This window comes from Typopeltis vanoorti, chromosome 1, assembly GCF_054136105.1.
Source record: "Typopeltis vanoorti isolate ZY-2024b chromosome 1, IOZ_Tvanoo_1.0, whole genome shotgun sequence".
NCBI classification, from domain to species: Eukaryota; Metazoa; Arthropoda; class Arachnida; order Uropygi; family Thelyphonidae; genus Typopeltis; species Typopeltis vanoorti.
The window spans coordinates 30,579,326-30,596,654 of NC_143549.1; the positions used below are offsets into that span (position 1 = coordinate 30,579,326).

A 17,329-nucleotide genomic window follows, 5' to 3' on the forward strand; every position below is an offset into this window, starting at 1 on the left:
CAAACATATGCACCAAATTTATCACCTAAGTAACATGGAAACATACATTCCCCACACTTACCTGAACTGCCATCCCCTAACTAAATCCTGGTTCTCCAAAAGACATGTCAAGGTTGTACAAATGAAAAATCAAGCATACCACAACTGCCTTACATCAAGAACTCCATCCAACTTCAGTGCTTATACTCAAGCCTAAAACAGATGCAAGAAAACTATCAATGCTTTGAAAGTAGGTAAAAAACAGGAAACTTGCAGCCTGCTCAAATGGCAGCCATGCCTTTTGGTCTCTTCTCAAAGTAATTGGTTGTAAGTTTTGTCCAACACTATTCCCAACTCATCATACACAGATGGTATGATGAGGTGGGAATATTGTATCATCATCCACAGAAAAAGCCAATCTCCTGGCTTCACACTTTTCCTACAATGCACACATAACTGACAATGGTAAATGCCCCTCAACCATTTCAGCTGCCCAATATACAATATCCCCGATATCCTTTTGCCAGAAAGAGATCAGAAACCTATTGTCTAAATTAGACACAAAAAAAGTCTCTTGGCCCTGATGGCATTCCTTCAATTGTCTTGAAGGTTTGTGCACCAGAACTGACTCATCCTATGCAGCTTGTGCACACTTTCTTACTCCATTGGTATCTATTATCTATCCCACAGCCTGGAAATTGGCTTATATTCAACCGATTAACAAGAAGGGTGACAAATCACTGCCATCTAACTACCACCTTATCTCACTCACCTCAGTCCTATCATTTCTCAGCTGGAGAAAATCATCAGTTCCCAACTTCTACACTACTTTGAAGGCACCCAGCTATTAAGCAACCACCAGAATGGATTCCATTGCTGCCAATCAAGAGATATACACTCATATCACCCATCTCTGGATAACTGCCATGGAGAAATCTGACGAATCTCAAGAGGTTGCACTTCATAACTCCAAAACTTTTGATTGAGTCTGGCTTGCTAAGCAAACTCCCATTATTTGGACTATAGTTCCTTATCTTCTCACCATCCAACTAATGACAGGGTTCCACAAGGTTCTGTTCTCTCACCAACCATCTTCCTTCTGTATATCAATGATCTACTTCAGTTGACCTCCAATACACAGTTTTGCAGATGACAGCACACTGCATTGCTCCCTTTCATTTGATAAACCTTACTCTACACAACTTACCTCAACCTACAGAACATTAACTACCACTGCCCTCAATTCTGATCTCCAAGCCATCCTCCAATGGGGCTCAGATAACCTCATCAATTTCAATGCTAGTAAAGCCTAGTTGTTTTATTTCTCACAAAAAAAGAACCATTTTCTCCTAGTATTATTTTTGATGCAAGCCTGGTTGGCCAAGTGGTTAGTGTATCCGCCTTCCAGCCAAAACGCTGTGGGTTCGAATCCCACCGTGGGTATGGATGTTTGTGATTGTCTGTGAAAATAGTGGTGGTAGTCAGCAATAGATGATGAAGATAGTTGCAGTTAGTGCAGTGGTGGAGAAGGAAAGTTGTAGAGCAGTGCCCTCCTTCGATTAGTCCTTGGACTCCCTGGAGGTATTATGTAATAATAATAACACTCACATTTCCAGACAAGTTGAGATTTCTCTTCTTGGAATTACCCAGGCATCAAGCCTCTCCTGACATAAACAATTTGCAACCATTGCATCCTCAGCTTCCAAAAAAACTAGGCTTTCTCTTTCACTCAAGACATTACTTCACCTCTGAACAGCTGTTAACCCTATACAAATCACAAATCCACCCAGCTATTGAATACCACTCTCACATTTGGAGTGGGACTCCTAAAAGCTCTCAAAATGCAGAGAGCAATTAGATTGATAAATGGGCCATTCTTACCAACTCTCACCCCCCCCCCACAAATCCACCCAGACATTTAGTATCTGCAATTTGTGTATTCTATAAATATTTGCATGGCAAATGTTCATCTGAAATAGCATCGATAATTCCTCCACTCAGTACTAAGCCCAGTGGAACATATACAGCTGATGCCCAACATCCTTTCACAGTACACCTTGAGAGCCACAGAAAAAGTTTCTTTTCCTCCTCCTTCATCCCTGCTACTGCTGTACTATGGAACAGTCTATCCCCGATGCATTTCCCAAGGAATACAATATACAGGCTTTTAAATCAAATGTAAACAAGTTTCTCCTTTCCCAATCCACTACCCATATATGGTACTAATATACTATAGGTTTATCAACCAACCTCTTGTGCATGTACTCTCAAGGGATATATAGTCCTACAAGTGGTGAACTAATTTTCCAAATTAGTTCACCACTTGTCAACAATCCACCTCACTTTTGTGCTATCCTCTACAACTTGGTTCTTGGTCTTCCATTGGATCTTTTTCCTGTCATCCAGGATTCAAATACCTGTTTTACTTTAATATTTTACTCCAATTCTGTTTTTGAACTGAGAATAGCTGTTCTCACACATTCCTGAATGCGAACAGCATCAAGTTCCATATTAGTATCTTCATTTTCAATATGATTCTGATTATTGATGCCATCTGCTCACTTTCCTAATTTTTCTCAGAACTCTTATATCAGAAATTTGCTTTATTTCTAACCCAATTCTCTCTGATCTGATTTTGATTCACAAAAGGAAAACTGCAAAAGGAAAGAAGGAATGTAAAATAGCGCAAATGCATATTATAGATGTTTCAAATTACAGATCATTCTATATTTCTGAGATAACAGATAAGGTGCAAGAAGGATTAGTAAATTTGAATGAATTCATTCTGAATTCATTCAAATTCATTCTGAGAATGAATAACACCAGACAAAAGATTCTTAAATTTTGAAGAGAAAATGGGTACAACAATGCCAATTTTGTGCTGATGGAAGATTTAATTTCAGAGTAAGAAGTAAGAAAAATTTTTGTATGGTAGAGAGAAAAGAATTGGCATTGTTGTAACAAAATGAACAGTAAAATACAGAAATAAGTTAGGAAAGGTGCACATTAAATAGAGAAAAAGGCCAAGAATGTCGACAACTGATTTTTCCAGCTTTTCATCTGAATGTCTGGTTAAAAACAGGAAATGATACAGGATCTCAATCATGAAATCAAACTGAGAGTAGAGTGCAAATGCTTTTGGAAAAGAAAACGAAGAAAGGGAATTTAATTATGCGAGTGCTTATTGTTAGGTCGAGAGAAGGTCAGATTGAATTATTGTTATTATTACATAATCATCTTGATGGAATGCTCAGACTTGTCGAGAGAGACGAAACATTTCACAAAGCACTAACCAGCATTCACACAATATCTGCCATACTTCACTTTGAACTTACTCACTGATGTACTCAAAATGGACTTTGGCAACTCATTCAGCACTCTTCATCTAAAAAATCCAGTCATTACAATTTACTCCTGCTCAATTTCCAGGGATAACCCTAGCTCTTCACTCACTACACATATACTGAAAAATCTCCTCTGTATTAATTATAGAAGCCTTTAAGTAACTTGTATGGTTGCTATCATATCTTCCTTTTTTCTGCCTATCAAGCAATTTCTGGATCCGACAAATCTTCAAATCTATCCCCCTCATAAGGAGCATTCTAAAAACCTGCCATCTTGGTAACCCACTCACTCACTACTGGATTCTCTCTACCTCATCCCCAAGAAACCAGGTGATCAGGTCTGTGCGCAGTTGTCTGGATGCCTCATCTGGGCAACTGTATTCTTCAATAATCAGGTAATCTTATGAATAATTTGTTCAATCAGGTAATCTTATGAACAATGCCAGCAAAGGTTGGTCGATTAGTAGAGCCTCTGCTACTAATGGCTTGCAAAAAGTTAAGCAAGTTTGAGCCGGTTAGTAGTTGGAAGGGGTTCAATCGATCGATGCTGTTGCCACACTCTCCTTAATGCCCAACATAATAGCTTGATGAGTCTTTGGACTCATCAAGCTATTATGTTGGATTATTATTAGTATGAGACACCCTGGAGGTGTCACATAATAATAATTTCAGTTACTTTTAACTTTAACCTCTGAACTTTAATTTCCTATCCACCAATGATAAAAATGAAACCTCGATGCTATAGTAGCAAAAATACTTATATAAAATATCTTTGGTGACAGTGTGGTATAGTAATATGTATCAAAGTCAAGTTATATGTCATACACGCATCTATATCAGAATAAACACCTTTATATAAGAGTGCATGTCACCTTATTTTTTTTAATTTATGCTATGTAGTAGCATAAATTTCTTAATGTTTTAGTGCAATAATGATGCAAGATTTAGTTTTATAATAGCTTTAATGGAACATATGCACTAGATCTATTAGATCATAAAAATCTATTAGATCACTAGATCATAAAAATCAGATAGCAATGCTATCTGATTTTTATAATTTGAATAAATTCTATTCAAAAACTCCAATGTACATGAATACCTTGTATAGCGCGGTTAATTGGTTCCAAGAAGAGTCCACGCTATGCAAAACCGCATTGTTTGAGGTCTATTTATAAAGGTTTTCAATTTAATTTGTTTATTACAAAAATTTAGGATAATAAAAATGTTTAAAAATGAAAAAAAAAATGTTATTTTTATTAACCAATAAAATAACTAATAATAACTAAATAACAAATAAAATCCTTTTAAACTGATATAAAAGTTGTAGAAAACAAAACAAATATTGCCTCAATTTTAGCATACAGTAATTTTACTTTTTACTAAAGTAGTTTTTTATTGTTCGTTGAACCATCCTTGTCTCTTGAAGTACTAGATCTCTGTAGCATTTGATGGCATCATTGAGACTTTGTCTCACTTTGATGCTTCTTTCCAAATTCGGGTCGGCATTTATGAGAAAGTCGGAAGCTTTGTCGATTTTTCTCACAAAAGTTGAAAGGTCAGAAAAGGAAAATTTTTCAACCATGACATCAGTGAGGTCATCTTTGTCTTCATCTGCTTCATAGGCTCGTTGTTGTTCCAACTCTAAAAGGGTTTCATCATCCAGATCATTTGAAAGAGAATCAATACATTCCTTCACATTGTTACAATCTAAACTTGTAAAACCAAGATCTTTGCCCATCTGCACAATTTCTGTTGAGATTTCCTCTTTCTGTGTTGCAAAGGCAACAAAGTCCTTTGAACAATGTAGCAAGATATTATGGCATATGGCTCTCATGTTGCTTTGAGTCACCTCTTGCCAAGATTCATAAATATTTTGAATGGCATCTTTTATGTTAAATTTCTTCCAAAATTCACTCAAAATCCAAGAATCTTCTTCTGTTGTAGCTTTAATAGCTTGAGCAAAAGTTCGTCTTAAGTAGTAAGCCTTGAAAGTGGAGATAACGCCTTGATCCATCGGCTGCAGAATTGATGTTGTGTTTGGAGGGGAAAAATGAATCTTGACATTTTCATCTAAGTCAGTCAATAGAGTTGGATGGCCTGGCGCATTGTCTAATAAAAGAAAAATTTTGAATGGAATATCATTCTTTTTACAATAGCTTTTAACTTCAGGGCAAAAACAAGTTTTAAACCAGTCTTCGAAAACTGAACGAGTCACCCATGCTTTTTTATTTGAACGCCAATGAACAGGTAAATTGTTCTTTGTAAAGTCCTTAAGAGCTCTTGGGTTTTCCGCTCTGTACACTAACAGTGGCCTCAATTTTAAATCACCTGATGCATTACTTCTAGTAAAAGTGTCAATCGGTCTTTTGACACTTTATACCCAGCTTGTATTTTTTCCTTCTCTGCTAGAAATGTGCACGATGGCATTCTTTTTCAGAACAAGCCAGTCTTGTCAGCGTTAAAAATTTGATCATCTGTGTAGCCTTCCCTCTCAATAGGCTCCTTCAATTCATTGGGAAATAATTCTGCAGTTTTAGTGTCAGCACTTTCACTTTCACCTTGGATTCTTACGCTATGGAGTCCCATACACTTTTTGAAATTGTAGAACCACCCACGACTTGCTATAAAAGTTTCACTGGTTGTACCTCCTTCATTTTCGCTTTCATTTTCTTTTATTTTGTCAGATAGACTTGTTGCTTTTGCCTGGATTATCATTTGACTCAAAGGAATACTTTTCTGATTACAATCTTCAATCCAGATCATTAGAAGGCATTCCATATTTGGAATGCCTTCTAATGATCTGGATTGAAATTCCATATTGAATGAGGACAAAATGGAAATGATAGAGGGTGTGAGGGAATTATTTGAGGTAGCAAAAGAGAAGAGTGAGAGAGTTAGGATGGTGAGTATCTTACCGCAGTATGACAGCGAAGTGTTTAGAAGAAGGGCCATAATTGCCAATGACTTTATGCGTGGGTTATGCATGGAGAGTGGTGTGGAATTTGTGGATGTGTGGAATGAGTTCGATGGGCGAAAGGACTTATATAAGATGGATGGGTTACATTTGAATGGAGTTGGTGTACGGAGACTTGAAAAAGTGTTGATGAATGATGTGGAAGTGGATGTACAGACTCAGGGAAACTAGATTTATTAAGGGGGGGGGGTAGATATGCAGACTTTAGGGAGGCAGTTGAGTGTATGAATGAGTATATTATGCCCGAGCAAGTACGAAGGACAACAAATCAGAATGGGATAGTTAGTATACGTGTGTAGAGGCTTAAGTGCTGTGAGGACATCATGTAGAAGGCTTAATGGATTTTTTACAACAGTCAAAAAGAATTAAAATAGAATTTAATACTTCCTATATTTCGTCCTAGTCACTAGGACATCTACGGGGATTACAAAAACAATTAATGTAACATATACACAAATAACAAACAATACTAAGCCCAACCACGTGGGTGACACTAAAGTCCTATCCAGGTAGAGCGCCCTCTAGGGGCAGTAGTCGGTGGCCTGGAATGTAAGGTGGGAACTCTGGTGATGAGTGTTTCCCTAATCTTCGGAAGCTTAATGCAACCGTATTTATTGAGATTTGGTTGGTTTTTGAGAGCTGCTGCTGCTGCTTCTAAGAAAAGTCTCTCTTTCTTGAATTTGCTGTGGTGGAGCATGGTGGTTTTCTTCCATGATACCCTGTGGGTGGTACACCCTCAAACACAACTATGGCCATTCAGGCTTGGCTGACCATGTTTTGGACACCACCCACAGGGTATCATGGAAGAAAACCACCATGCTCCACTACAGTAAATTCAAGAAAGAGAGACTTTTCTTAGAAGCAGCTGCAGCTCTCAAAAACCAGCCAAATCTCAATAAATACGGCTGCATTAAGCTTCCGAAGATTTGGGAAACACTCATCACCAGAGTTCCCACCTTACATTCCAGGCCACCGACTACTCCCCTTAGAGAGCGCTCTACCTAGATAGGACTTTAGTGTCACCCACGTGGTTGGGCTTAGTATTGTTTGTTATTTGTGTATATGTTACATTAATTGTTTTTGTAATCCCCGTAGATGTCCTAGTGACTAGGACGAAATATAGGAGGGGGATAGTTAGTATAAGGCATCAAAGTAGGGATGGGACAAATGGGCTTCTGCAATTCATGTACACTAATGCTAGGAGTATTAGGAACAAGAAGGAAGAGTTTTTGGCCATGGTTGGCACTTCCAGGCCACAGGTTGTTAGTATTAGTGAAACATGGCTGACAGAAGACGATAAAGCTAGTGGGATTGAATGCAACGGGTATAGCGTGTTCAGGAGTGACAGGGTGAATAAAAAGGGGGGGGGAGGAGTGTTATTGATGATAGCTGATGAGCTGCAGTCAAGGAGTATAGAAGTTGAACTGCAGGATAGAGAAAAGAGCACATTTGAGGCTGTTTGGTGTGAGATAGAATCTAGCAGAACAAAATATACAATTGGGTGCTGCTATAGACCAGGTGATGGAATGGATGGTGGGGATAGTATGCATAGGCAAATAGAAGAAATGAGTGGATGGAGGGTAATTATTATGGGTGATTTCAATTACAGTAACATTGACTGGAAAGAGGAGAGGGCACATGGGAGGAAGGAATTGGATTTTATGCGGTTATTAAGGGACAACTATCTACGGCAACATGTAGTGGAAAATACCAGGGGGCAGAGAGTGCTGGACCTTGTAATTGCAACTGAGAATGTGGCTATAACGAACATGACTATGTTGCCACCAATTGGTGAGAGTGACCATAAGGTCATGACTTAGGAGGTGGCTAAAGGAGTGTAATTTACAATTAAGACAGGGTACATGTGGAATTACCGGGCTGGTAAGTATGACAAGCTTAGGTGTGTGCTTGGCTCAGTGCCATGGCATGTAAAACTGCAAGGGCTGGATGTTGATAGTGCATGTGAGGTGGTTAAGAACTGTTTGCAGGAGGCAATGGTTGACTGTATACCAAGAGCCCGAATAATAAATTAAGTAGGGGGTTAAATGGATGAATAACACTATTAAGCTTGAGCTGCAAAAAAAGAAACAATTGTGGAGGGAATTTAAGGAGAAAGGTGACCATCATGCGCAGGAACAGTATAAAGCTCAGGCCAGGATGGTAACAAGGGTGGTAAGAAAAGCAAAAGCAGATTACGAAAGAAAATTGGCCATGCAGGCTAAAGGGAATCTATGCAGGCTAAAGAAAATCCCAAACAGTTTTTTCAATATGTTGCAAGTAAAAGGAAAAATGCTCATGGTAGAACGATTTTAAAAAATGCTGAGGGTAGGGAGGTAACCGAATCAGTCGATATTGTGGAATTACTGAGCAAGCACTTTGCAAGAGTATATCATCCAGGTGGTGACTTTGCAGGAATGAAAGAACCAACAGCTTATACTAGAATGGTGGTGAATGAAGTGGAGGTGAAAAGACTATTACAAAACCTCAATGTCAATACATCTGTGGGATTGGATGGTATACCAGCTCGTGTCATACGTGAAGAGGCTAAAGAATTGTCAGTGCCCTTGACCATTTTGTTTAATTTGAGCCTCGGGTCTGGGTCAGTCCCAAGGGGGTGAAATTAGAAAGAGGGGAAAATAGTTCCACTGCATAAAGGTAGTTCCAAGGCTGCTGTTGAAAATTACTGGCCAATCAGCATAACAGGAATCATTATCAAGGTCTTAGAGAAAATAGTCAAGAGGAAAATACAAGATTGGATAAAAGAAAATGGGATACTGTATCGGGGACAGCATGGTTTTGTGAAGGGTAGGTCATGCCTCAGTAACTTGCTCACGTATTATAACACAGTGAGAGCTGAACTGGATAAGGGTAATGGGTTTACAGTGATTCTACTGGACCTTGCTAAGGCCTTTGACAGGATACCACATGGAATTCTAATCAGTAAATTGCAGCATATGGGGATGGACATAGGGTTGGTGAGATGGATAGGAGGGTGGTTGACGAAGAGATATCAAAGAGTGGTTTACTCAGGAGTAGAGTCCACAAGACGGCCTGTGACTAGTGGTGTGCCACAAGGATCTGTTCTTGGACCACTGCTGTTTAATTTGTTCATTAATGATATAGGAAAGGATCTGAGAGGAACAGTTCATTTGTTTGCGGATGATGCGAAGTTGGGTAGGGCAATAGTGAATGCAGATGACGTCAAAATTTTTCAGGATGATTTGGATAGATTGGAAGTCTGGGCTAAGGAGAATGGATGTCAATTTAATGTGGCAAAATGTAAGGTTATGCATTTTGGGGTGAAAAGATTGGTGACAGTTCACTGCATTGGTGGAACTGTGCTCCAGGAAATTGATGAGGCACGAGTGTTGGTGGATAAGGAATTGAAATTTAGGGGACACATTGCAAAAGTGGCCAAATCAGCTCATCAAATCACTTGGATGCTGAAGAATACGTTGACAAGCAGATACAAGCAGGTTATTGTTCCTCTGTATCGAGCCTTGATAAGACCCCATCTCGACTACTGTGCCCAGATTTGGTCACCTAGGTTTCTTCTTGATGGGGAGGAGGTGGAGAAGATCCAGAGGCGAGTGACCAAGATGATAGCAGGTCTGTGGAATGAACCTTATGAGAACAGGTTGAGGATTTGTGGGTTGCAAAAATTGGTTGATAGGCGGAGGAGGGGAGATATGATTGAGACATTCAAATTACTGAAGGGTTTCTATAAAATTAATTCAGAAGATATTTTTGAGAACGGGGCTGGATGTGGGAGGACTAGGGGACATCCATGGAAACTGGGCAAAAGTGTGGTTAGTAAAGGTGTTAGAGCTGGATTCTTTACTTTTAGAGTAGTGAATGAGTGGAATGCACTCCCTGAGTCTGTGGTGGATGCTGTGACAGTGAATGAGTTTAAGGCGATGTATGATAGATACTGTATGAATGTCGAATAGTTGTGATGAATATGATTTGGGGCCTCCCTCGATGAGTCTAATGACTCCCTGGAGTTGCCCATAATAATAGTAATAGTAATATTTTCCATTGTAGAAGATCGAGTTCTCATGATCACTTTTGACATATAAGAAGTGGTGCTCATTCCATGTTGTTTAATCTTTTCTTTGCTCTGAATAATTGTTCATACAGATGACTCATTCATTGAATTCTCATGTGCTATTTTAGCAAATGAAGCGCCATTCTCATGACATTTTATAATTTCAAGTTTCTTCTCTAATGTCAACCACTTGCGTTTTTTTGTTACTCCAGCGGTGTCTTCTTTGTTTTGTCACTTTTCACTCATACTTAAATAATAAAAAATATTAAATACTAATACTAACGTAAATAATGAAATGCCGCGGGGAAAGAACGTATCTACGTGAGAGCCAATCGAATAACTACTGCATAAACGTGGCTCTCGACTGTCACTTGCAGCACCTGGGAGTCACCGGTCAGTGTTGACAATGTTAGTGTAATAATGATAACTGTAATAATAAAAACTGCATTAGACCAAAACCCTCGTTGTTCAAAACCGCACTATACAAGGTATTCCTGTATTTCATCCAACATTACATGGAACTTTTTTTTTTTTCCCACTTGGTTAGACTATAATAAATTTAGTTTAATCCTTTATCCAAGTGTAAGCAAACAAGGTTTGCACCTGAAGTATCTTCAGGACTGAGGCAACTCATGGTAAAGGTGAACTAAGCTCTCATCACTCCTTGTCTCAGTATCTCCCATAATGCAAAGCACATCTCCTTGTGGACATGCATAATGGTATGCATTAAGTAAGGGTCACTACTCAGACTGGTTTCGACCTTTATTGAGGTCTTGTCAGTGGGAGTCAGAAGTAGTGATACTAAGGCAGAAGCAATGGAGAAGTCATATTTACCTATACAAGTTGCCAAAAGGTGTACTACCTTATTATTAAATTACTCTGGATTTAGAGAACGATATTGGAAGTTTTTTTTTTCCCTTTTTTTACCACGAGCTTCCTCAGTCCTGAAGATCCTTCAGGCACAAACTTTGTTTGCTTACACTTAGATAAAGGATTAAACTAAATTTTATTACAGTCTAACCAAGTGGGGAAAAAAAAACTTCCAACATCTTTCTCTAAATCCAGAGTAATTTAATAATAAGGTGATACACCTTGTGGCAACTCGTATAGGTAAATGTGACTTCTCCATTGCTTTTGCCTTAATATCACCACTTCTGGGTCTGGCTCCCACTGACAAGACCTCAAAAAAGGTTGCAACAGGTCTGGGTAGTGGCCCTTCCCTTAATGCATAGCATTGTACATGTCTGCAAGGAGATGTGCTTTGCATTATGGGAGATACTGAGACAAGGAGTGATGAGAGCTTGGACCATCTTTACCATGAGTTGCCTCAGTCCTGAAGATACTTCAGGTGCAAACTTTGTTTGCTTACACTTGGATAAAGGATTAAACTAAATTTATTATAAACATTACATGGACATTATCAGGAAGATAGACTGTTAACTACATTCAAAAGATGAATCAAATAATGAGTCATAAATCATGTGTATATTAGCTCATGTCTCAGTCACAGCTGAAGTATATGGTATTACACTATTACACTTCAAAGAAACAATTGTGGTAAGATGCATAGATTAAAATAAATAATTAAAATAAAATAATAATAAATAAATAAAAAAAATTATGAACAATTAATAGTGATCGCTTCCCAATCCTTGGATATTAGCATACGGTCTGAGTGATTCAGGTTCAGATGATTTCTTAGCATTTCAAGGAAAAGATGATCAAATTTGAACTTGCTGAAGTGAAGAAATTTTGTCTAGTTCCAAAGAACTCTCTGCAAAGTGTCAGTAGCTGAGAATGAAGGGCAGACTTGCGAGATTTCAAAAATGTAACACAGTCTTGATGTTCTTCAACTCTAATCAAGGTAGAACAGCCAATCTGTCCAAAACAGGAAAGATGACATGAGCAGGGTACTTGATAGTACCCTGCTCATGTCCTCACCCAGTAAGGAAAGAGGTGATAATATATCCTTTTTTGATGGTAAGAAGGACGACAGTTTCCGAGCTGGTTTGAATGAAGCATATAGATTGAGTTTACAAAGATCCTTGCTATTTGTTCTGAAGTTCCTTTAAGGTAGGATATTGAAATTCTTTTCACATTAGATTGTACTCTAGTAGAAGGATGAATATTATCAATAATTTTTTGCATGGCAGTTTTGTTGTATTCATTATATATCAGATTTGTACGAGAAATCTGATATGTAATGAGAATTACATATCAGATTGCTTTTAATTTTATTCAGTTCATCTAACAAAAGGGAATCAGAAGAGCAGATCGTATGAGCTCTGTGTACAAGACTCTTCATAATATCCCCCTCCCCTTTTTGTTTGTGATGAATGATGGTGGGAGGATGAGTGAATATATCTGCCAATAAAAGTTAGCTTCCAATAAACTGAAAATTCAACATGACTTGTGAGATTATGAATTATCATAGTATCCAAAAAAGGTAGTTGATATTGCATTTATTTCAATTCACTCAGTTGAGTAAAAGGGGTTTATTTTTTCTTGGAACCAAAGCAATTCTGACTCGGTGTGAGAACAGACTGCAAATATATCACTAAAATGTAACCATATGTGAGGTTGAGAGAATGTAGTGTCAAAGATATTGTCAATCCATTTAAATTTATCATTAGTGCAGGCTATTTTATATGGCATAATAAGTTGTTGTTATTATTATTATTAAGAGACTCATCAAGGGAGGCCAAATACTACACACACACCAGCTATCATACTTATTCTTGAATTCATTCACACTGTTCGCACTCACCACATCCAATGGCAATCCATTCCATTATGCACCATCCTATGAGAGAAAATCTAGTCCTCACTCACTTCTTAGTGGCTTTCATTCTCAGCTTCCAAGGATGCCCTCTTGTTCCTTCCCACCCTCCATAAATTGAAAAATTCCATCAATTGAAATCCTGTATGACACTTTCAGAAGTTTGTAAGTCTCAATCATATCTCCCCTCTTTCTCCTGTCTGCTAGTGTACAACTTCTCACTGTCTTCATACTCGGTATTCCACAATCCTGATATCATTTTTAATACTCTCTTTTGTACTCTCTCCAATATATCAGAATCACAATGGAAACCATGAGACCAGACCTGCACACAATAGTCCAAGTGAGGTCTTATCAAGACCTTGTAAAGAGGCAAAATAACATCCTTATCTTTACATGTGAATGTTCGTTTCAGCATTGCAATTATCTTTTGAGTTGTATTTGCAATCTTTGCCATATGACCCCTGAACTTCAACTTCCTATCTATTAACACCCCAAGATTCCTAGCCTCATCAGTTTCTTCAAGTCTAATCCCACCAATATAATACGACATTGGATATCTAATCATGCTGAAGTGAATGACTTTACATTTATTGACATTGCACTGACACCCATTTTCCTATGCCCACAATTCCAGCCTATTCAAATCATTCTGCAAGTAATGCATATCAGCAGCATTCCTGAATACCCTACCTATCTTTGCATCATCAGCAAATAGCTGTATGTTGCTTGTCAAATCCTTCCAAGTATCATTAATGTACAGATTGAATAACAGTGGAGCAAGCGCTGATTCTTGTGGTACACCACTGGTTACCTTAAATCTTGCAGACTCATATCCCACATACACCACTTTTTGATATCTATCAGTCAGCCATCCTCTTATCGATGCTAATATTCTATAATCTAGACCCATTTTCTCCAATTTATGCAGCAGTCTGCCATGCTGTATTCTGTTAAAAGCCTTAACAAAATCCAAAAGTATCATGGTGTATCCATTCCCCTTGTCTAGTTCAATGGTAACATTGTTATAGAATGTGAGGAAGTTGCTAAAACATGACCTTCCCTTAGTAAACCCATGTTGTTCATTGCAAAGTAGAGATTCACTGTCAACCCATTTCTGAATGCGAGCCCTAACCAATTTTTCCAAAATCTTCACCACCACTCCTGAGATACTAATCGGCCGATAGTTGGATACATCGGTCTTTGCACCACCTTTGTGAAATGGAATTATCATACATGCCTTCCATTCCTGCAGAATCTTCCCTGTTCTGAGACTCATATTACATAGCCTGGTCAAAGGAATGGGCAGTTCAGCTGAATACTCTTTTTACACACGTGCTAATATTTCATCTGTTCTTATTGCTGAATTTGTGCAACATTGCGCAAATTGTGCAATTTGTGCAACAGCTCTAATACCTCAACTTCACACAACGGCATTTCTTCATCTAGTGAAGAGGATGTTGCATACACATGGTTGATAACTTTTAACAAAATGGGAACTAATTAACTGAAAAACGTCTTCTGCATCTGTAACCCTCATGCCATCAGGATTTAGAAGAGTTATTCTTTCATATTCATTCTTTCTTTTCTGGCAGCATATCAATAGAATTCTTGTGGATTGTCTTTAGCATGCATTGCCAGTTTTTTTTTCACACTCAGAGTTTGCTTTCCGTAAAACAGTTGTGACTATTCTAGCCTGCTGTTTATAACATTCATAATGGATGTCATCCTTATGCACACTGTATTCCTTCCAGTCCTTTTCTTACAAATCTCTTTCTTAATACATCCATTTGACTCCTGATATCGCATCATTCAAGTGTTGTTTAAATGCTTCCCATGCACTGTCGATATTCTTTCCAACCAGCAACTCATCCATTCCACTGAACTCAGTATACTTCTCAGTTAGTCATAATTTCATGCTTTGTAGTTCAGCATGTAACTTTTCTGAATGGAACGTTCATAAACTTAGTAACTTACTAAGTGAGTACCGCACGATCACTGTCATCAACTGGAGAAAGAATAGTTCCGTCTTTAACTGAAATGCCCTCTGACACTATAATCCAATCTAACACTCTTTTCCCTCAAGTTCCTTCTGTCACATGCTGCTTGAGAAAGTTGTCCTGCAACAGGCTCAATAAATGCATTTTCATTCTTCTCGTGAGATTCTACTGCTACCCAATCAATATTTGGATAATTAAAGCCTCCCATTATGATTACTCTTTTTGCACTCATCTTTTCTATTTGGTGATGCATTTCTTCATCACTAGCAACTGATCCACCAGGTCTGTAACAACACCCCACTATGTAATTAGTCTTGTTAGATTCCACCTCACACCAGATGGCTTCAAACTCACTGCCACATGAAATATTGTTAGTAGTATTACTACAATCATAGGTCTCAACTCCAACTGGATTCAAGTCATCCGATATCATTAGCAGCATTCCCCTCCTCTCCTTTCCTTCCTAAAACTACTGTACTCTTGGCACTCGATACTAGTTAGTATGTCTGATTCTGATAGCCAGGTCTCACTAATGTCTACAATCCGAAGTCACAACATAGTGACTACGGCAGCAAACTCTACCCCCTTTGATTCCGATACTCCTAGCATTCATGTACAGACATAATAATCTGCCTGTTTGTTCTTTTGTATTTCTTGTCTGCAGTCTGCCTGATACAGTTGGACATTTTGCAGATCTCTATTATTCTCTAATGCCTTACACATGCAAACAACTTTGCACACATATGATGAGTCTGAACCAGATGAACACAAACCTGAAATCGTTCTCTTCTCGTCAACATTTCCATGACAAAGCCCATCATTAACACAGTTATATAACATTGTGCTCTTACACTCACATTTACACCATTCCTCTCTTTATAATTTAGTTTCCCTGACTTTTTTTTTGTCTTAAATTATTTATCTATTTATCTATTATTTATCTTAAAACATGTGGTCTCAATACTGGAAGCTGTCCATAAAATTTTAATGTTATTAAAGTTATTTATCTTAAAATAGTCGATGATTCCATAAATCTAATACAATGATTAACTATAATTAACATCACTACATAATGAGCTGCAAACTGAAAGCAATCTGCTACTCTTGTAGTGGAAGGAAAAAATAAACAACAACAGGTAGCCTTAACTAAAACTTCAAGGAAAATGAAGTAGATTTCTATCATTAACTTTGAGCCATCTATTACTATTGCTGCTTTGGCATATGTGGAGGTAGCTAAGATCTTACTGATAATACAACTTATTATTGCTATCAAAATGCCAGACTAATAGCACTGGCAGGACAGGATAATGTAATACAACTATGACTACTGTAGTACAATCACCTGAACGGACTATCACCATGGATGAACCCCAAAGGTTCCCTGATAAGTTTCAATAAGGAACTATCATGATTAAGCATATTTAAATAAATTATAGTACCAAAATTAAACTCAAAAATTAAAATTAAAAATATTATTTTATTAGTATCATTTTCACCTAAATATTCAAGGCATCTTCAGTGCATGTAAAAAACTTATCGAATAATAACTGACAATACCAAAAGGTACCAAACTAAACAAGGTCATTAAATTTCCTAATTTATTATATATATAATTAAATAAAATAAAGTTAGGAAAGATTAGCTGATTTAAAAAGTACTATCTCCCACAAAGAGGATGGACGTAGCTTTTTACATGTACTGAAGATGCCTTTGATACTTAGGCAAAAATCATACTAATAAAATAATATTTTACATAAAATTATTCCGGTATTATAATTTATTTAAGAAAGTTCCCTGATAAGTTGGCCGGCCTGGTTGGCAGAGCGGTTAACATATGCACTCCCCAGCCAAAAGGCTGCAGGTTCGAATCCCATCATGGACATGGATGTTTGTTATTGTCTGTGAAAATACTAGTGGTGGTGGGTGGTAGATGTATTGGCATAATTGTGGTTTGTTGTAGTTGGTGGATTGAGTGGTGGAGACAGATCTGTAGAGTAGGTGTCCTCCCTCAATGAGTCTTTGGACTCCCTGAAGGTGTTGCATAATAATAATAATAATAATAATAATCTTATTATTATTATGATATAATGAATTCCATGCCTTCTTAAGGCATGGAATTCATTAATGGGATGTCCAGGTGAGCAAGAGAAACTAGTGTAATTAAATTAAGAAATCTAGATCTCTACCTCCAGTTGATACTGTATA

General features: G+C 37.7%; 2 protein-coding genes across 3 annotated transcripts in view; one reads left to right on the top strand and one right to left on the bottom strand.

Annotated features, from left to right (window-relative positions):
* The window catches only part of LOC150109861 (uncharacterized), a 391,072-nt gene that overhangs the window by 254,616 nt on the left and 119,127 nt on the right, over positions 1-17,329 (bottom strand). The gene's annotated exons all lie outside the window — the stretch shown is intronic.
* Positions 1-17,329, top strand: part of LOC150109862 (uncharacterized) — a 244,348-nt gene that overhangs the window by 225,851 nt on the left and 1,168 nt on the right. The window lies entirely within an intron of this gene.